At 39.4% G+C, this 22256-nt stretch overlaps 1 protein-coding gene across 1 annotated transcript in view; it reads right to left on the reverse strand.

Annotated features, from left to right (window-relative positions):
• Positions 1-22256, reverse strand: part of LOC140323618 (protein kinase C delta type-like) — a 95350-nt gene that overhangs the window by 59530 nt on the left and 13564 nt on the right. The gene's annotated exons all lie outside the window — the stretch shown is intronic.

Below are 22256 nucleotides of genomic sequence, written 5' to 3' on the forward strand. Positions count from 1 at the left end.
TGAAACCTGATCAGAGTCCTATGTGTTTTCAAGGTTGCGACTCGCTAGGTACCTTGTACCATATTTGGTGGGAGTGCCCAAGTTACGTAGATTCTGTAGATTACGTAGATTTCCATCCCCCCTTTATTCTATCTCTTCCTCTTTCTTTTGCAGTGGCCGGGTTAGGTGTGTCCCAACACTAGGCTAGGTCCCCAGACACCGTCGAGGTGTCACCACGTATTGCTGCTCTCCGGAAGGGGTGGTAAGGCGTGGTGCACCCCAAAGGGAAATAAGTCCAGAGAGTTAGGGTCTGCAGGAAACCAGGGTGCTCTTTTACTGGAGGAATTCAGGTACAAAACAATACAGGCCAGGCATTAGGCTGGCTTCTCCATTCTACTCCGTGGCAGGGGAAGGGTTTGATGCTGAGAAAAGGCCTGAGCTAGCTGTCCCTCTCTCTTTAGAAGGCTGGTACCCTGGTCCAAGGCTGGTGATCAGGGTCTGTGGCAGCGTATCCCCGTCTCAGCGCCTTCTTCTGGTCACTCAGTAATCTGGCAGATTATCCTCTTCCAAGCACTGCTCCCTAACTGCAACACACTAGGGACTCTGACTGCTCTCCTTATATACAGTTTTTGCAGAATAGAACCTTCTAGAGGGTAGAGTGGAGAAGATCAGCACAAACAGATACATTGTTTCAGCTCCTGTATGGTATAGACTTACATTAGAACTTCAATGATACCCAATGGAAATGACACATCAGGTTTTCCAGACAAAAACAAGTTTCCAGAAATATCAACAGAGCTACAACCAGACATTTAAAAGGTCAGGCTGTCTGCTAATTGGTGGTAAACAATGTCTGTTTTTCTCTCCAGAATGTGGTAAACAAGTCTGGATTTTTCCCTCCAAAACATGGTAAACAAGTCTGGATTTTTCCCTCCAAAACATGGTGGTAAACAATGTCTGTTTTTTTCCCTCCAAATGGCAGCTGTGGAAAATTACCAGCTTTTCTAATAGTCTCTCAGTATTCCACAGAGCCATGTAAATATAGTGATAATGAACAGGATATATATATTACAATACATAAAATGCAATGACAGTATTAAACAGTGCAAGTTACCGTAACTCTTTTAGGTGAAATAAAGTAAGAAGTTTTAACTTTGCATAGGGGAAATAGGCAAATATCCACAAATGTGGTACAAAGACAACAGGCAGGAGAATATTCAAAGAAGGCCAAGATTAAGGCATGCAGCAAACAAGTGAAGTCAGGATAAAGCTAGGGGTTAAGAACCAGAAAACCAGTAAATAGACACTGGTGACACGGGGGTCATCAAAGTCACAGGAGAATGCAATAGACACGGGACGAGACAAGTGACATGGGGGTCAAGCAGAACACAGGATACACAGGTGACACGGGGGACAACAAAAACAAAGGGAAAACTAAATACAATCGTGCTGCAATCCACTAACTTGCATGGTGGGCTGCCATGATGCCCCGCAATGGACAAGTCTGAATGAACCTCTAGATCTAGCAAGCATGCAGCATATACTAAATGGGTAGCTTAGTTAGGTTGTAATGTGTATGGTCAGCTCAACATTTTACATTGGATCTTACATTTTTTTTTGTGCAGGTTGTGAGTCAGCCCGTCCAGCTGGGAATTTACCAGGACTATGACAGGACGATGACCAATATGTTGGATGTGCAGATAAAATGGAGTCCCTGGCACCAGATATACTCATGGCAGAATAACAGAAAAACAAAGAGCTGGAAGTGGCTTGGATAGACGCTTCTGAAACGTGGGCAGCCAGAAAGGCGTTGATAAAACCTCTTCCTGATGGGTTTATAGATGAGTATGGGATCCCCTTTTTCCAATGGCTGGTCTTGAGCACTGTCACATGACTGGGGAGTGCTGTTGTACCCCTTTCTAGGGTTCAGCATCTAGTATTGTAGTTCTGACTACAAAAGAGACATAAGCAGGGGGCGTATCTGAAGTTTGGGGGATCATTTACAATATCACTGTTGCTTTATATGAATGAGTGACAGTGCCTCTTTAAAAAAAGAATCTTTTTTTGGCTGCTTTTATTTATTCTTTTAATATGTATAAGATGTCTCCTTTCATGCTGTCTGGGCCTGAGAGATACTCCTTTCATACTGTCTGGGCTGAAGAAGGATGCACTTTCATCAGTGAACCAGGGTGAATCAGCAAATCTGAAATGGATCTGGTCCAGAATTGGAAACATTTGCTAACATATTAAGAAATTGCTGGATCACCCAGGTTCACTGATGAAAGTGTATCTTCTCCCTCCTTGGGAAGCTTTAATAAATCAGGCCCTCTTTCTTTTAACTGAATTACTCTTGTATAGTGGGGAGGTCACATGATTTATTACATGTTTGCTGAAATGTCAACCTGAGCTACAGAGCTCTGTAAACTATGGGTTGTTTACAACAAAGGAACTAGGGAGAACCTTAAAAAGGAAAATATAGGAGAGCACCACCTCTTGACTGCAATTGAAAACCTGCAAAATTCACTAAATCTAAAATACTGTTTTAAATCATGTTGTTGTTTAAAACATTATTCTTAGTTATGGTATGAATTAATTTTAGTATATACAGGAAAAAATAACTGAAATGATAAAAACAATTTGTGTAGAAGTTCTTGTATTTTCTTTCTCTCACTTGTCTCCGTTTTGTTTTTTCAGGCAGTAAGTGGCAGAGCTGTACTTATGATTCAGGTAAGCATGCTTTTGCTTCATTAATAGAGTTGGGCTTTGGAAATGACGCTTTATACCTGAGGGAGCTGGACGGAATTACTGGTACAAGTGCGTAATTTTGGAGGCCATCTAAAAATATGGAGGCTGTTAAGAAACATGAAAGCCATTTACAAATATGGAGGGCATACAAAATGTCTCCATGTTGGTGGCTGATTTGACAGCTTTGACATATACAAATACACTGGATCATTCAATGAAAGTAACAATATCTTCTGTTGTTACACATTTTGTCTTTCAGCTCCACCAACACTAAGGAACATCAGTGATGTGAGGGTGCCCCTGCTGGTCGGGTTTATCATCGTCCTCAAAGCATTTGTAAATGGTCTGATTAGGTAAAGTTACACGGAATTTGCAGCCAATTCACAATACACTACAGGAAGAGATGAAGAACAACCAATTTGCAGTTATGTGGTACCAGGCTAGCTATGTATGGGAAAAGAAAAGTTCAGCCTTTCCCAATCTTAATCACAATTATGGCACAGCGTTTGTGTTGTACACAATGGTCCACACTTCATTTACAAGCAGGTGAATAAAAATATCTCAGTTGTGGGAACGTCTAGGAATTTCTACATGAACAATTTCCATTTTAAAACTCTTCACTCCTACCTGACCCAAGCCTTACAGATGATGAGAACAGTCTGCACCAAGAAGTCCCCCAAGAGGTCTGCAGGGGGTTGAGGATCGGTCCTCTAAGTGTAGATAAACAAATGCGTTTTGTTCGGTTTTCATCTTCTTCTAAGCTCAGCCAAACTGCTGAACAATTTGGAACAAACCCTTTTTTTAACATAACTTGTTAAGGTGTAAAAATCACTGGCTTATCGATCTTTAAGGAGCAAGAAGTCCTGATTCCCATTGGAGAAATGTTTAACAAGATAGATCAGAAAGGATCCACGTATGACCTGGACACCACCGCCCAACTCTGCAGCTACTTCAACTGCGCTTACTTTGGAGGTAAGGACTGCATAACACTGTATGTCTGCCTGTCCTTGTGCCTTCTATTTGTCTAATAGATATTAGCTCATTGATTAGGGCTCCATTGGTTGGAAGGAATGGTGGACTCTGGTGGATAATTGGATTTAGCAGTGAGATTAATGGTGGTATAAAGCAGACTTTAGTCATTTTTGCACCATTGGTTTGTATGGGTGACACTGTTTTTGAGGCCCTTTCACATATGAAAATGACTTCTGATTATCAATCCCCATAGCAGGAATAGAGGAGTATTCCAATAGGGACAACTTTTATGGTGACAACAGATCCCATTGGGCTTCACTGACCTTTGTTGCTCAGCCCAGACCTAACATACAATGACCATCCGAAGCCTATTGTTTCCATTAGACATGGGGTGAAAATAGAACTCTCACCATGAATTACACATAACAGAACACTGAGGGGAAATGAAACCGACTTCCGGTGTTCATGGTCAGTTTTAGCATTAGGCAAAATGGCTAATTTACCTAAGGCCCTCATCTTCTCCATGGCCCCCAGTGATATAAAGGCAGTTGTATATTTGGAGTCCCATCTTTACATCTGCCTAGGTAAGGATCAATTTTGGATGATGGCATAAAATAAAAATGCATTTCAGTGCAAGTGATATATGTAAAGTGTCACGCCTGGGGAAACATGGCTACAAGGGGGTGCTACAGCTTGCACAGAGTTGGCGTGAGCCCTGAGGAGGGCCAAGGCGCAGGGTCTAAGGAGTAAGAAGTCTAAGCAGTGTTAATCTAAGCAGTGGTGGGGATGTTGTGCTGCTGGTTACTGCCAGATTGCCGTCTTTGGGCACACCAGGGTGGGCAGGAAGATACACAGTACCAAATCACTAGGCATTAGAGGCATATTTATACTATGACACTGCTTTTAAGAAGGACTCCGATTAGCTTGGATTACGATACCCAACAGCAATGCAGCAACATATAATGCACGTTTCAGCCACCTTCCAAAAAAACAAACTTATGTGGGCCAAAAAGGCAATTGCAAATTCCAAAACATTTCAGAAAATAAACTTTTTTTTTATTATTTTTTTTTATTTTCTGTTCTGCTTCCTAATATTACATAACCAACAAAAACTACTTTCAGAAATTCACTAGAAAAGGAAGCAGAGTGGCCTTACAGATAAAAAGAGCAGATTTCCCAGAATGTTCTATGTAAATTATGTAGGTTCAAAAGTTCTCTATACAGCACTGTGGTATATGTCAGAGCTATATAAATGTATAATAACAGTGTGTGACTGTGGGGTAACATTAGAGTGTCAGCTCCTCTGTACAGAGACTGATGGGACTGGCTCAGTGTTCTCTGTACAGCACTGTGGTATATGTCAGAGCTATATAAATGCCGAATGCCTGCTAACACCCTTTTACCCTAATCTTAGCCCAGAGCCCTAGGGTGATAGGGTTATAATAATGCTAGGGTACAGGCTGCAGGTTGTCATTCATCTGCCCCGTAACTAGTGCAAAAAATACTTATGTGAATAATTGTCACCAATAAAACTCATGATACACCAGATAGTAGAAAATTGCCTTGAATTTGTATGTTCCGCCAACAACTCACCAGTGTCTGCTGCAACCAAGTTTTTTGGGTGTCATGGGGTTGATTTACTTAAGGAATAAAAGCTATTCCCTTGGCAATGTCAACAATTTCCATAAAAAATGATCAATTGGGGAATAGCTATAACATTCAGATGCCACATCCATAGTTAGGGATGTGTTTGTTTTGTAGATTTTGTTTGTTTGTTTTGTAGATTTATTGGACTTTTAAGGCACCAAAAGATGTTAATATTTATACATCACCTAATTAAAAAAAACCCTAATTTAATATTCATTAAAAGGCACACATGAGATATCAGGCGACAATTTTTCTATTGATTATATCACTATAAATGTTAACAAAAAAAGTCCAATTTTTCATTTCTCAACGCGTTTTGCAAGCATTGCTTCCTCAGGAGGCTTGGGACGTCACAAAAACCTCATTGATCCGACTCATTCAGCTAAATCTTCATCAGGACAATATGTCCATATGTGTACAAAGGGCGATATAGATCTTATCAAAGATCTTACACATAATTATTGCACACCGCATTGTCATGACTTATCTTGGAGTGATTTTGATGGAGGAATACGTGCTATTCATCTGCAAACTTTTTATATCTTGTATTCTGTGTCTCAAAAATATCTTCATAACCTTTCTTTTCATAAAGACAATCCCCAGTCCTCAGGGAATCTGCTGCAAGTCTGTACGGTCTGCGGAAAGTCAATTTGTTATTTCACTTAGCTTAGTAAATAGGATGAAACTCTGCTGACTTTACTATTCTAATCACATCCCTATTAAATGTACAGCGCTGTGTAATATGTTGGCGCTATACAAATCCTGTTTATTAATAACGATAATATTCATATAATGCAAGGAAAATTCAGTTTTTTTTGCACCTGGTCAGGTATGCTTTGTGTTGATTATGAATATTATCTGCATAAATATGGATAATATATAACCCTATCCATGCACATTTATGTTCAATAAATGAAGGTTCATGCACAAATAATAGCTAGTCACTCAAACAGTTTATTTAAGGAGCAAATTGAAACATAAAAATACACCGCAGTATTGGTTGATAAAGATATAGGAACTTCAATCAACAAAATATACAGTAAGTATATAGTAATATAGTAATGAAATAATGGTTAGTACATAATTCCAGCAATTACATAACAGCAAAACAAGATAACCATAACATGGACACATATAAGACCATATAAGATTGCGTTGAGGGATATCTTGTTAAGATGGTAATGGGTACCCCAGGAGCCTGATTCCCTAAGAAGATAACAAGAAAAGACAGAGCTCCATTCTCCCTGTCTTGGGAGATCTTGGGTTGGGGTGTGATCTATAGGATGACTCTTGGTTGATGCCCCCCCCAGATTGGGATTGGTTAATGTAACTTCAGGAATTTAATAGACCTCCCAGCTAATTTAATTTTGGAATCTGGACCTGAAATATCTGAGGTGTGACGTAGGAAACCCGCTGGAGTCATCTACTGTATTTATCAGCCAAAGGTCCAGATGGGCCATCATTCCAACCTACCTGTCCAGCTATTCATCCATCTCCTGCTGACTCAGGCTTGATTGTTTTATTACCCCTAAAGACCCCACTGGTAATCATCTTTATTATGGAAACAATATATATTTTCCAACATTTGTTTGATGTTTGTCCATTGTCCATGTGTGAAATCCTTGGAACCCCTAGGTGGTGGCTTGACAAAGAGAACATACAAACATTCCCACACATCCCTTTCAGCATTGTTTAATTATACTTAATATAAAACCCAACTACTGGTATATAACCTATAGTGTATGTATAACTAAAGGAATATAGGGTGCTATATACGTATATCTCCAAACAATCTTGTTGTGCAAAATGCACTGCACTGGCTACATTTATAAAACTCAATTCTCTTATTAAGCCCTGGCACATGCCAGATATCCTTCTTTTTATTTTGTTGCCCAAATTACCTTTACCAAAGCGCTATCTTTTTATTTCTTATCTCCACCTGTTAGCTGCTCCAGAATTCTAGTAGCACAGAAGCACAAGATCATTCTCAGCGCTGGGTGTTTCTTCTTTTAATAGAAAGTTCTCTGTCTTAGTGGTTCTAAACCCAATCTCACTAACTACCGTGTTTCCCCGATGATAAGGCAGGGCCATCAAATAAGACAGCCCCCCCTTTTCATGTTAAAATGAAAAATAAGCCCCCCCCCCCGCAAATAAGCCACCCAAAAAAAATAATTAAAACATACTCACCCAATACCCCATGGTGTGGTCATATATTGGTATATGTTTATTAAACATCATCCCTAAAATATTTAACTGGAATATAAACAGGAAGGCAATTGGAAATGATATATGTGGAATACATCCATAATATTCCACATGTGCAGGTTGTACAGTCATCCTGTATATTATATCTTTGTAGGTGCGGAGGGATTTCTGTTTGCAGCTCATTTCACTTTTACTGGTCTGATGGTCATCCTGAATCTGCAGATGGTCTCCTTTTTGTGATGTTACCCCGGGGCTTCTGAGTCACAGCTAACTGATAATATTTACTTTTTTTATTTAGTTTATCTTGAATGAAAAATAAAACAGAAAAAAAAATAATAATAAAGACAACAAATAAATATATATAAAATGATTTTTCTTTGCACCAGTATCATAGTTTTTTTGTGTCATTATAAATATTTGAATAAGCAAATTTTAAAATATAAACATGAAAATAAAAAATCTATGTAAAAATTTTTTTAGCAGATGCAGTCATTAAAATAGGTTTGCCATATATGCTTCCACAGTGTAGGTACTGGATTCTATAGAGAAATAGAGAGAAAGATGCAGCCATTAAACAAGCAAACAATCCTTTCCAGCACCACTAGGATGAGATTTCTCTATAGAATCCAGTACCTACACTGTGGAAGCAAATATGGCAAACCTATTTTACTGACTGCATCTGCTAGGGATTATTTACTATCTTATCCCTGGATACCGAGACTTGATTGACCTGTGCTACCATTCAGCATCATATTAAAATATAGAGTCTACTTCATTTTCAGAGACTATACTTATATAGGGGATTCTACTACACTACCCTATTTCCTCTGAACTTTTCAATAGATCATCTCTATTCTAAGGTTCACTTCATTTTTCCTCCAAGAATAAGCCATATTTTGAATTATATCACCTAAACCCCGTATGTATACATAGAGAACTTTTTATTTACCTATCACTACCCCTGAGGAAGCCTACTATGGTGAAACGCTTAGGGTACTACGGTTGATATGAGTGGGTTCATACCTACTTAACCATTGTATGGTGATGTATATTTGCTTAATATTAGCTGAAACCTGTATAGTGCAGGCCTGAACAAAACTTTGTATGTATCGCAAGAAACTATTGTGACATACAGAGAAAAGGTTGTAATTGTTTTTTGTAACTCTGTGTGAAAATGTATTAAATCCTGTAGAGATCATAAGGGAATATTATGATTTATGGGTAAAAAGGCTATAATTCTTTCATATTTTTGTATGTAAACTTGTACTACAAATTATATTTTCAATATTTGTGCCGAACACTATTTCTTTTTCTGTCTTTTATTTAATTACCTGTATACAAACCAGAGTTAGACACAATCAAAATATAGAGATATCCACCACACACTACTCTAATGATATAAAAAATAATTGATATTTTACATATCTCAATTCCCTTGTGCATGCATTTTGGGCAAGGTCAGTGCATTTTCATTAGTACTATTTAAACTGGAATGGTTTGTGGGAGGTTTGCTTGGATGTTATGCATTGATGAGATTTTTTGTAATTGTCATTATTTGTTAGTTTCATCTGTTGCTGCAATGTTTTTGTGCCTGGTTTGTAATTTCAGTTTCTGTTGTTTGACAATTCTTCAGCAATATTTTGTCATTTTTTCTGCAAGTATTGAGTACAAATGTCTGCATGGTTTCCACTCCAAACTGCTACTTGTTGCCCTTGTCCCATTGTCACATATTGGTATTTAAATGTATTATGTCCTTTTCTGAATAATTTGTCATGGTTTTTTTTAAATAATTTTATAAATAGTCTGACATTTTCACTCATGTTGATTTGCAGCCACACAACTCCTGTGTTCATTTGTAGTTGTGTTATAGGTTTGTCCTTATTGTGCTGTGCTGCCTGATCTTAGTACTATTACAAAGTATACAAACACACTTCCACTTGCTGTCCAAACTGGTTGTGAATTAGTTGTCCAGCTGAGTTGCATACTCATTCTAACACACCTGATGGTGATGGATTTTATAGTGGTAATAAAGGCAGATTATTGCAAATCACACAATATGGCCACAAACACAATAACATAGCATTAACATTGACTTCAAAATTGCAAAATGGATATTGAAACATTCAAAGTTTAAAAAACAAAAGCAGCTATCGTGATAAATGGTAAGCAAAGTATCAAATACAGCAACATAAATTAATTAAGATAACATACAAAACAACAGCCCCTCCAAGAGAAAAGAAAAAGACAAAGGAAAAAATCCAGTTAGACAACATCCCTGTATATGCTCAAAGTTCAGCGCACAGCTGATACAAATTCGAATGCAATTGGCATTTGTGCAGTCTGCAAAATTGGATGTTTGTTTTTTTTTTGCAGTTGGACCTTCTATAAGTATTTATTGACACGATCCTTTACATTTGTACACTAGTAAACAGATTTTCAATTAAAAAAAAAAACATTCCATGTAAGTAGAGGATACATATATAAATATATACTTCAAGAAGTAAATATATCTATAATAATTGCAATCCCTATAGTTAATATATGTAAATACATCTATATTTATAAATATATATATCTTTTGGACTATATTCATATGTATTTATATATCTATCATATATATCTATACATGTATTTACAATAATTCTATACATATATATCTTTTATCTATCTTTACGAGAGCAGGCTGACGCCGAAAGTGGTGGTGGGCGTTTGCCAGTTTTTTGGGGAAGCCTGTTTTTTAAAATAATGACTGCGGATGATGATCCTGAGGTGTTTTTGACCACATTTAAAAGAACTACCGAGAGGGAAAGTTGGTCTAGTGAACAGTGGGCAGGGTTAGTGGCCCCGCTATTATCTGGAGAGTCCCAAAAAGCCTATTATGACCTAGAGCCGTCAGAAGCAAGCGACTATGTCCGCCTTAAGGCAGAAATACTGGCACGGCTGGGTGTCACCTTGGCTCTCCGGGCCCAACGGGTGTATAACTGGTCCTATCGAGAAGGAAAACCTCCCAGATACTAGATGTATGACCTGATACATCTAACAAGGAAGTGGCTACAACCGGAACTGTTGTCAGGACCTCAAATTGTGAAAGGGGTAGTTATGGACCGCCTCCTTAGATCCCTGCCTGTTTCCATACAAAAGTGGGGGAGCCATGGAGACCCGTTGACAGCCAATAAGCTGGTGGACCTAGTGGAAAGGTACTTGGTGTCCGAGAACTTAAACACCTCCCTTTAGTACTCACAGACTTTCCACCCAAAGACCAGACCATCCCCAGCTGTAGGTAAGAGTGAACCAAAGGATGGGGGTGGAGAGAGCGAGAAAAGGGGAGCTAAGGGTAATAGACAGACTACAGTCAATGTATGGCGGGAGAGACTGAGAACGCTAACCCCCCAGGAGGGAGCCAAACATGTTATTTGTTATCACTGCCGGGAAGAAGGACTGAGAAAACCAAAGAGCCAATAGTCCAGAGGTTTTATTGGCCAGGGGTCACCAAGAAAGTGGAGATGTACTGTGCTTCCTGTCCTGTATGTCAGTTGTCTGCCGCAATGCCACATTTTCATAGCCCTTTGGTTCCCCTCCCTATCATTGAGGTCCCGTTTGAGAGGATTGCCATGGATATAGTTGGCCCATTGCTAAAGTCAGCTAGGGGCCATCAATATATCCTAGTCATAATGGACTATGCTACTCTTGATCTTGAGGCAATTCCCCTTCGAAATACCTGGGCTAAAACCATAGCCCGGGAGCTGTTCCAAGTTTTCAGCCGAGTAGGTGTGGCCAAAGAGGTACTTACTGATCAAGGAACCCCGTTTATCTCCCGGGTGACTAAACTTTGTAAACTCTTAAAGGTACGCACATCGGTGTATCGCCCTCAAATAGACAGCTTGGTAGAACGTTTTAAAAGCACAGATTCTGCAGAAGGTAGTAGATAGAGACGGGAAAAACTGGGACTGTCTACTCCCCTATTTGAAGTTTGCTATCCGGGAGGTACCCCAATCCTCAACCGAATTCTCTCCCTTTGAATTATTATATGGGAGGCATCCCAGGGGACTGTTAGATATTGCTAAGGAAACATGGAAAAGTGAAAGTTCCCCTCATAGAAGTGTCATCGAGCATGTGGCGCAAATGCAGGACAGAATTATAACCAATCATGTTGAGCAATTAACAACAGAACAAATGGATAGATACTGTATATGGGAAGGAATGAAACCGTGTTGTTACAAGGGATGGATGTATATTATTAATATTTAATAAGAGTGGGGAAAGGGAGCAGAGTAAAAGAAATTAAGAATTTATTATAAATAAAAAGCTCTGTTAAATATGTTAAATATAAAAAAGGATTATGTTTGATAAACACTTCTTTCCCTCAATCTTTGAGTAATTAAATTTATCCTAAAGGAATGTTCATCAACTTTCTGCCCACCCCTGCTGTGCCCTAATAAACCATTTATGAGAGATGAGCCTTTAGTTGGTCGCTGGAAACCCAGCACATAGATGTAAGTTCATTTTTTGATTGATCTATTTATTCATGTATTTTTTTATTTTCTTATAAACAATTTTACATGGTAAAAATGATTCAATTGATTGAATATGAGACTATTAGGGATGAGCAAGACTCTCTCTGGTATTGTCACGAACATTTCCTCGAAGTTTCAATGGGTTCGCAAAACTATCTGAAATCACTAAAGGAGAATTATCCCGGCTGCATTCATAAATACAGCCATGGGAATCCTCCTGTCAGTGAGCGATCCCCGGGCACTACAGCTCAGAATGAGGGCGAGGCCTCATTCTATTCTGTAGTGCCCGGGGATCTCTCACTGAGAGGAGGCTTCTCACAGCTCCAGTCATAAATGCAGCCGCGATACTCCTTCTCTCAGTGTCATGCGGCTTGCGTTAATGAATAAACGCGGCCGTGGGAAAAATCATCAGATTTTTCCCATGGCCTTGTTTATTTATTAACGCAAGCATTCATTCATGAGCAGCAAGTTGTGAAACTTACACTGAGAAACTCTATCCAGGAACACATTGTACAGGACTGCAACAGCAATCGGGATTCTCCGCTCCCCTGATTGCTATTGCCGCCCTGTAGTATGTGTTCCTGGATAGAGTTTCTCCATCCAGGAACATGGGGACCCGTGTTTTCTTGGATAGAGAAACTCTATCCAAGAACACATACAACTAGTAAAGGGCTGCAAGAGCAATCAGGGGAGAGGCTCCCCTGATTGGTCTTGCAGGTCCCAACAGATCGGTCTCACCGGCCGAATTTACAAAGGCTGTTCTTACATGTTTGGTAAGCAAGAATGGCTCAAGTCGCCACGAGACCGAATTTAATCCTTTTGCTCACTCATCCCTAGTGGTTATTACAATATTAATTACCCTCATGATTGTAGATCTCCTCTTCCTGAGGAACTGGACTGGACTGGACTGGTTTTCTGTGAAGCCCAGAAGTTCCGGACTACCTCACTCAGAGAGTAATCCATATGGAGATCTACACCAGTGCTATACTCATTTCTTGGTTTTATTAATTTTGTATTGTATAAAAGTATGATAGTATGTTTGTATGATAGCTGTTCCTATTCTCTTTCCTGCAGAAATAGTGAAATGAAAATCAAAAGGATAACACATGGAGACCCTCACTGCTTATTTTGAAAGTCTAACTCCGTAGCCAAATTGAAGGACAGGTGCCCTCTAGGATCTCCAAAACATAAACAGCTGACATATTGGGTCTGATTTATTAAAGCTCTTTATTAAAGATAGACTATCTATCATAGGTGAACCTGGGTGAGCCAGCAAATATCATCTAGTGCCTGGAGGGAGGGGGAATACATGCCCTGTCATATGGGTTGCCCTCTAGGGGAAAATAATACATTTCCAAACTGGCAATTTTGCCTCTAAATCTTTGGGTCATTTGCTGATTACTCCGTAATCTGCTTTTAAATTTCCTGCCCGGCCACGCCCCCTGACGGAGAAGCACCCCGCCATCACAGCGGGATTGTGCGATCGCCGCTGGATCGCGGGGCTAAAGTAAAAGGGACCCCCAAAGTTACCCCGAGTGTGACTCGGGGTTACCGCTTTTTGCAATTTTTCCCACCTCGAGTCATACCCGGGAATACCGCTAGGGGGGTTAAATTTGTAATTCCATCGGCTACATAGAGCCGCAACAGCACCACGGATAGGTGGCTCCCCCAGAGACATTATAATGAAGCTTCACAATTTTCATATTAAAGATGCCTTAATGAAAGCGGCTCGGTCCACTCTGGTCTTGGCTATTAAAGGTTAGTTGATACAGATCTTTGCGGATCTCTCCCCAGCCATGATACAAAAAAGAGGTCCTTTAAACCTCTACTTTAGGCACTTCTCGCTCACAGCTCCAGATGCCGCTGGGCCTTCCCCTTCAGACTATGTTTCAAATACTAAAGAAAATTTTATGCATTTTCAACATTTGCTTAAAAGAAGAAAATCTACTGTAGGACCTTTCTGTGGATCCTACCAACAGATCGCCAGCAGGTGGAGCTACGTCACCAATTTCTCCCATCTACTCCCAAGTGCAATTTTCCAATTTTCCCCAAGAAGGAAGAGTTCATGAACTTCTGGCCTAGTACTCTAGTTATGCTAGTTATGAAGGTCCCGCTCCCATTTTGATCAGGTTTTCTGGCCCTTTTTGTTTTTTTTTTTTTCAATATTGTTATGCTTTTCAAGGTTACCTCATGGTCAGATCACGGTCCTGTACTTTTCTACCTAACAGGCCTAGGCTCCAAAACCCCTAAATCACACTGGAGGCTTAATGAATACATTTTCAGTGACCCCACCCTCTGCCAGACTATTGGTAATCAATAAAATGTTACTTTTGGAAGGCCAAAATGCCCATATTAGGGGCAATTTACAGTATATCCCTGGGTACCAAACTTAAAAAACAAGCACACACATCATTGATCAAAAACAACTATCCAAGTTATAACTACAACAAAAGCTGAATCCCCACATAGATATACACAACCCAATTGAAGCCCTGTGCACAGAACTAAACCTCTGCCTCACAACCAAAGCAGAAAAGACACCGAGATGGGCCAGACATAAATGTTTCACTTGGGGAGACAAACCTGGCACGCTTCCAGCAAATAAACTGAATCCTAGGGCACACAAAACTGCACTTCCAAAAATCAAGCTGGGCAATAGAAGATTATCCCAAAAAACAAAAAGGGTCTTATAAGCATTTCATAGCTTCTACCGGAAGCTCTATTAAGAACCAAAGTTCAAAGATAGTTCTAAAATTTAAACATTTTTTTTCTAGGCTCCCAATTCCAAGATTACATAAATCCCATTCTAAAATCTTAGAGAAGGAAAGTGTATTTTAAAAATAATTAAAAAGTCTTTAAAAATTTTAAAACGAATACCGTATTTATTCGAGTATAACGCGCACTCGTGTATAACGCGCACCCCTAATTTTCGATTAAACATCGGTATAAAATTTTGTCTAACGGGTACCAGTATATCAATTAAAATATGAAGAACACGGTACGCAAAACACTGAATTAACGGGATACAAATCCTGGTTCAGGGGAAAAGCTGCAATCAAAATGAACACTTTACCCAGATTGCTTTATCTTTTCAGCACCCTCCCTATTCCGCTCTCTCGCAGGATCTATCCGTGTATGTTTCCAAAATATAGCTGGACACTTCAATAATAGAAGCCAATTCTAAGTTATGATGAGATGGTACATGATCCCGGTTAGGATCCATAAAGCCAATCTCGCTGTATCTTCGTTTTTTGAGAATGTGGTCAGACTGGCACTGTACTTCATGCTTGGTGGAGATGTCCCAGGGTTCAGAGATACTGGGTTTGTATTTTTAACCTAATACTCCCAGTCACCCAGGTAAAAAGCCTGACAAACTGGGATCAGCAAGAAATCGCCTTAACAGTTTGGTGTCAGAAGTGGGATATTTACCTACCCTAATAGGACCAGGATAGGGTAAGTGGAAATTTTCCTTTCTACCTCTGCCTTCCCCGTGGGTCCCTGTAAATATCTTGAACCTAAGCACTGTGGTAGTGTAGACTCTCTCATAGAAGGACTGGGTCCTTGGGAAGATTTGGGAAATCATTTATTGAATTTTAACATGCTCGTGCCTCTGTTTTCATTTATAGAGTATAAGAATTTTGTTGCATGATATAAAATGTAAGAAATATTGTATATAAGATAAGTTTGTGTACTATTCTTGTTGCCAAGGTGAGGTTGGGTCGTTCCTAACTGCTGTGGTTGCCAGGCAAGCAGTAACGTTTTGGTAAACAGTCCTGGAAACACGATGTCAGCGAGCACTGCAGCTACCAATTGAACTAACAATAACTGTGTAGAGCCATCTGATATTTATACTGTAATTTATACAGCAACTATGAGAAATTCCCAAAGATAGGGGGAATAACCCAGAGGAACCTAAAGACCCCTATAAGAAACATGTAAAGAATTATAAAAAAGTCCCCCAGAAACCTGACAACAAGGATGCCCCCGATAATGTTCCCAAGGAAAACTACTGATTTTGTTAACCGTAGTCCAGGAGATTATTACACTGACCCCCTTTACATCACACCTGAGAAATGGAACAGAGAATTTAAAATGTCCTGATCCATTCCTACTTGAGGGTTCTTTCTCTAAATTTCATATCATTTGTATATTGGGGATGTGCCTTTCCAATCGAGCAAAATACCAACCCTGGCTATCCCAACTCCTGCACAAACAAATGTAAATAATTATCTCTTTATAACTGAAGCACACTATAAAAAGTTATGGGAAGAGTTAAACACTGGGTTTGATTCCAAAAATCAAGCTGGGCAATAGAAGATTATCCCAAAACCCAAAAATGGTCTTATAAGCATTTCAGAGCTTCTACCGGAAGCTCTATTAAGAACCAAAGTCCAAAGATAATTCTAAAATGTAAACATTTTTTTTCTAGGCTTCCAGTTCCAAGATTACGTAAATCCCATTCTAAAATCTTAGAGAAGGAAAGTGTGCTTTAAAAATTGATTAAAAGTCTTTAAAAATTTTTAAACGAATAGTTCCCCTGGCCCTTGTGGCTTACCCAAGCAGGAAATCAGTGTTATCCCTAAACCTGGCAAGGACCCTTCTGGAGTCTCAAATTATAGCTATACCTATACCTATCTCCCTAATAAATTGCAATCCTAAAATTATGATGAAAATCCTATCCCTGCGTCTAGGTTCCTTACTAGACCAATAGATCTGGGCCAGGTGGGATTTCTTCTCCATTGACAAGCCCGGACCAAACTAGACATTTTCTTCTTAAAATGGGCATTAGCCCAGCGTTTTGGTGGATTATATCCTCTCTATACTCCTCCCCCTCCACCAAAATAGCAATTAAAGGACACTACTCGCCCTTGATTAATCTCCACAGAGGCACCAGACAAGGCCGCCCTCTCTCCCCTTTACTTTTTGCTTTAGCAAATGAACCCTTGGCAATAGCTGTAAGGCTTAATCTTGATCAGGGGCATCCGATGTGATCCTTTAGGACATTGTGGACTTTTTGCTGATGAGGCCTTAATGTATATAACTTCCCCTCTTATGTCCTTGCCTAATTTATTTAAAGACTTGAGCTTCTTTTTTAAAGGTGTCAGATAAAAAACTCAATAGAGCAAAATCGGAGGCCCTAAATATATCATTGCCCCCGAACATAGTCTCCCAACTCAAAGATAATTTTGAGTACACGTGGAAACCCAAAGCAGTCACTTATGTAGTCATTCAGACTACATCTTCCCACCAAGATCTGTACTCAGCTAATTACACACACGTTTCTTGCAATAGCTACAGATCTGATGGCGTTCTAGCCCCCCCCCTTCCTGGTTCAGGGGAAAAGCTGCAATCAAAATGAACACTTTACCCAGATTGCTTTATCTTTTCAGCACCCTCCCTATTCCGCTCTCTCCCTTTCATATACAAAAATTTTATGTTATCAACAAATCAGGTCCTTTATTCAAAATAAACTTTAAGGGTTGAAATCACCCTACCAGAGTAAGGGATTTTAAAAAAACTGATGTTTTATAACTGAATCCAAAGGGAAGGTCTCGATAGTATATAAAACTCTTTTCTTACACAATAAGAAACTTTCCTATATGGAACAATGGGAGTCAGATTTGGAGGTGGAGCAGAGCATGCACGAATCACAGGATCTATCTGTGTCCGATTCCAAAATATAGCTGGACACTTCAATAATAGAGGCTAATTCTAAGGTATGATGAGATGGTACCTGGTCCCGGTTAGGATCCATAAAGCCAATCTCGCTGTATCTTCGTTTTTTGAGAATGTGGTCAGACTGGCACTGTACTTCACGCTTGGTGGAGATGTCCCAGGGTTCAGAGATACTGGATTTGTATTTTAAACCTAATACTCCCAGTCACCCAGGTAAAAAGCCTGACAAACAATAGAGAGTGACTTTTTTCCCAATAAGAGTTTATACCCCCCCAAAACAGTTAACTAGACTTAATAAATATATCTTGTTAGCAGCCCAGATTACTATTACTTGTTACTGGAAAGCTTTCATTATTCCACTTAAGTTCACCAAAAACAAAGTTAACTGGATAATGGTCAATGACAAATTGACTTGTAGACTTAAAAACAACACATGGGACACATGGTTAGATTATAATCATGTATAATTCAAGTAGGGAACCCCGACCCCTTGTACGGAATGTAATTTTGCTGAGTCTTGAAGTTAAGTTCTTTTTGTGTTTTAGTAGTAGGTCAATATTTGCTCCATCCTTACCTTGAGGCTTCTTACCTTGAAACAACTTGCTCTGCAAAGTTGTTAATTAAGTTTCTTGTTATTGACTAACTACTAAGTGTCTTCCACCTTGTTGCTTAACAGTTTGGTGTCAGAAGTGGGATATTTACCTACCCTAATAGGACCAGGATAGGGTAAGTGGAAATTTTCTTTTCTACCTCTGCCCTCCCCTGGGTCCCTGTAAATATCCTATGAACCGAAGCACTGTGGCAGTGTAGACTCTCCCATAGAAGGACTGGGTCCTTGGAAGATTTGGGAAATCATTTATTGAATTTTAACATGCTCGTGCCTCTGTTTTCATTTATAGAGTATAAGAATTTTGTTGCATGATATAGAAGTGTAAGAAATATTGTATATAAGATAATTTTGTGTACTATTCTTGTTGCCAAGGTGAGGTTGGGTCATTCCTAACTGCTGTGGTTGCCAGGCAAGCAGTAACAATTTGGTAAACAGTCCTGGGAACACGATGTCAGCGAGCACTGCAGCTACCAATTGAACTAACAATAACTGTGTAGAACCATCTGATATTTATACTGTAATTTATACTGCAACTATGGGAAATTCCCAAAGATAAGGGGAATAACCCAGAGGAGGAACCTAAAGACCCCTATAAGAAACATATAATGTTATATGTTAATGCCCTATAATGTTCCCGAGGAAAACTATTGATTTTGTTAACCGTAGACCAGGAGATTATTACACTGACCCCCTTTACATCACACCTGAAAAATGGAACAGAGAATTTAAAATGTCCCGATCCATTCCTACTTGAGGGTTCTTTCTCTAAATTTCATATCATTTGTATATTGGGGATGTGCCTTTCCAATTGAGCAAAATACCAACCCTGGTTATCCCAACTCCTGCACAAGCAAATGTAAATAATTATCCCCTCATAACCAAAGCACACTATAAAAGTTATGGGAAGAGTTAAACACTGAGTTTGTAAGATTACACGGAGATAGGAAATCAATGGCCACTGCATTAGCATGCAAGCAAAATCCAGGAGAAGCTGTAAGTGAATATGCTAGAAGGTTTAGGAAAGTGTGGATGGAAGAAGCAAGTTTAGATTAGGAGATCTGAGTATAGACAGGAAGACGTCACCACCACTTTGTTACAGATCTCTGACCAGGCTGATGAAAACCCATTAATCACATTAGAAGTAGGACAATTCCTGATAGACTTCTTAGTAGACACAGGAGCGACTTGTTCTGTCCTCCCATCCTGGTCAGGTCCATCTATACCTGGTGGGCCCTCTTTGGGAATAAATGGAGTCATCACCCCCCTAAAGACGCACACCTCATATTCCCATATGTACAGTACATGGAGAATACATTAGACATCACTCATTCAAGGTATTCCCTAGTTGTCCAGTTAACCTGTTAGAAAGAGACCTGATGGGATCTCTGGGAATATCACTGGTTGTTGACCCAAAGGGAGGGATTAATGTCAATACAACTTTGCAACTGTCTTTATTAGGTTTTTCGGTTCCCTACAGCACATGGTCCACCGGACCATATGACGTGAGATTCACACACATGCCAAAGGCTTCCAATGGATGTCAGAAAATGTTAGTGATTACAGATATATTCAGCAGATGGGTAGAAGCTTTTGTAGTTAGGAAAGAAAAGGCAAGGACAGTAGCTAAGATACTGTGCAAGGAGATCATCCCCAGATTTGGATGCCCGGTGAGAATAATCTCCTGGTCTACGGGTATTCTCTCTTAATAATATCCTGGTCTCTGGGTTATTCCTCCTATCTTTGGGAGTTTCCCATAGTTGCAGTATAAATTACAGTATAAATCTCAGATGGTTCTACACAGTTATTGTTAGTTCAGTTGGTAGCTGCAGTGCTCCTGACATCGTGTTCCCAGGACTGTTTACCAAAACGTTACTGCTTGCCTGGCAACCACAGCAGTGAGTATTGACCCAACCTCACCTTGGTAACAAGAATAGTACACAAACTTATCTTATATACAATATTTCTTACACTTCTATATCATGCAACAAAATTCATATACTCTATAAATTAAATCAGAGGCCACGAGTGTGTTAAAATTCCATAAAAGATTTCCCAAATCTTCCCAAGGACCCAGTCCTTCTATGAGAGAGTCTAGACTGCCACAGTGCTTAGGCTCATAGAATATTTACAGGGACCCAGGGGAGGGCAAGCACAAATCCTTGGATCCATCCTTTGGACCCCCGGTCACTGCGCAAGCCATCACTAGAACATACGTGCTGATCAGTGGAGGACCCACCTGGATACACGACTCAAGAGTAAAGAAGGAACCGCCGGTCCAGCACCAGGATGATGCTTCTTGATCCTTGAGTACCAGCCTGGATGCTTGTTTGCAGTTTTGGAGCCCTGATGGTCATATTCTGTCTTGTATGGGTCACAACAATTTGCCACTATCACCCTCAATATTTGCCCTTCGTTTGTCCCCAAACAAGCCATATTCTAAAGAATGCCTTTACCCTGTCTACGCACTGGTGATGAATTAAGTATAATGACTGGACTCATTTCCAGGGTAACATATGGAACGTCTTGCCAATGAAATATATAATAGTTCTAGTTTTTGCTAATCTGATATGCATAGTTCTAAGGATATGTTAACATCTTGTTTGATAGCTATCTCCACTCCAGTCAGCATACTGCTTAGAGTCTTTAGCAATATCTATAATGACACTGAAACTATTGAAAGTGATGTACGTTTATCTCATGACCCGCATAACTTTTAAACATTATGGGCCTGATTTATTAAAGCTAACAAGGCTGGAGAGGATACACTTTCATCTGTGAAGCTGGGTGATCCAGCAAACATGGAATGGATCTGGTCCAGGATTGAAAACATTTGCTAACAAATAGCAAATGACTTTTAGGAAATCCATTCCAGGTTTGCTGGATCACCCAGTTCACTGATGAAAGCATATTCTCTCCAGCCTTGGAGAGCTTTAATAAATCGGGCCCATCGTAGCTGCACAAGCCGGGTCTGATGTTTTTGTGGTGTTAACTTGCTTTTTTCTGCTCCACAGACTCCCTCCAGTTTCATCCACATCAAGAGCTGTGAAGAACAAGAGAAATGATCTTTTATTAAGTTAGAAGATTGAATTAATTTCTAAGGAACTTTGTGAGAAGACTCAAATAATTTCCTAATGATAGAAATATGAGAATAGACGTGTTTATAGTGAATGAATGTTCTGTGTGAATGTCATTTGTTATCCGGATGATTCTCTCATGTTTTATGTGGTGTCTGAAGACCGAAGGCTGAAGTTTTTAAAACAATTCACAGCTTCAACCATTTCATTGTAATGTGTAACACCTATACAGACTTCCTGACCCCAAAGATGGCTTTATGTTCATAGAACAGGATGGTTCAGCAAATTTCACACCTCCTGGTCTGGGTCACATACCATCTGTACTATTACATTACATGGTGACTGGATTAAGGTTTTTGTGCTATTGATTCACCTCTACAACATACAAAACATTCCATGGTTCATTGAGGAGAATATCCGACCCCTGCCAGGGTATTTCAGCCTTTTTCAGTTTTAATTATTTTTCTTTTCTGTTTAAATTCTAAAAATGTTTTGACATTTTCAAAAAGTTTTAAACATTTACAAAAAAAGTAAACATTTGTAAGTTATTTTCTAACATTCTTAAGATTGTTTTAAAACCCAAACATGCAATTTATACAATTTGTGTATTTCCAATGTGGCCTTCTAATGACTACCTCCCCATCATGTGGCGTTTAAATATTTTTTTATTTGTTCCTCAATAGAAGTGCTTACCCCCCGCAAACTGTACTTGTTCCACATGGCAGTGCCCAGCTCATTCCTTTTTTTTACATTAGTTTCTTTCATCAAACATTCTGTTTAATGCAGCACAAGCCAATGTATACATTGTAGTTTGGAGCATTGAGGAGTGAATAA

Source organism: Pyxicephalus adspersus, chromosome 1 (assembly GCF_032062135.1).
Source record: "Pyxicephalus adspersus chromosome 1, UCB_Pads_2.0, whole genome shotgun sequence".
In the NCBI taxonomy this organism is placed as follows: domain Eukaryota; kingdom Metazoa; phylum Chordata; class Amphibia; order Anura; family Pyxicephalidae; genus Pyxicephalus; species Pyxicephalus adspersus.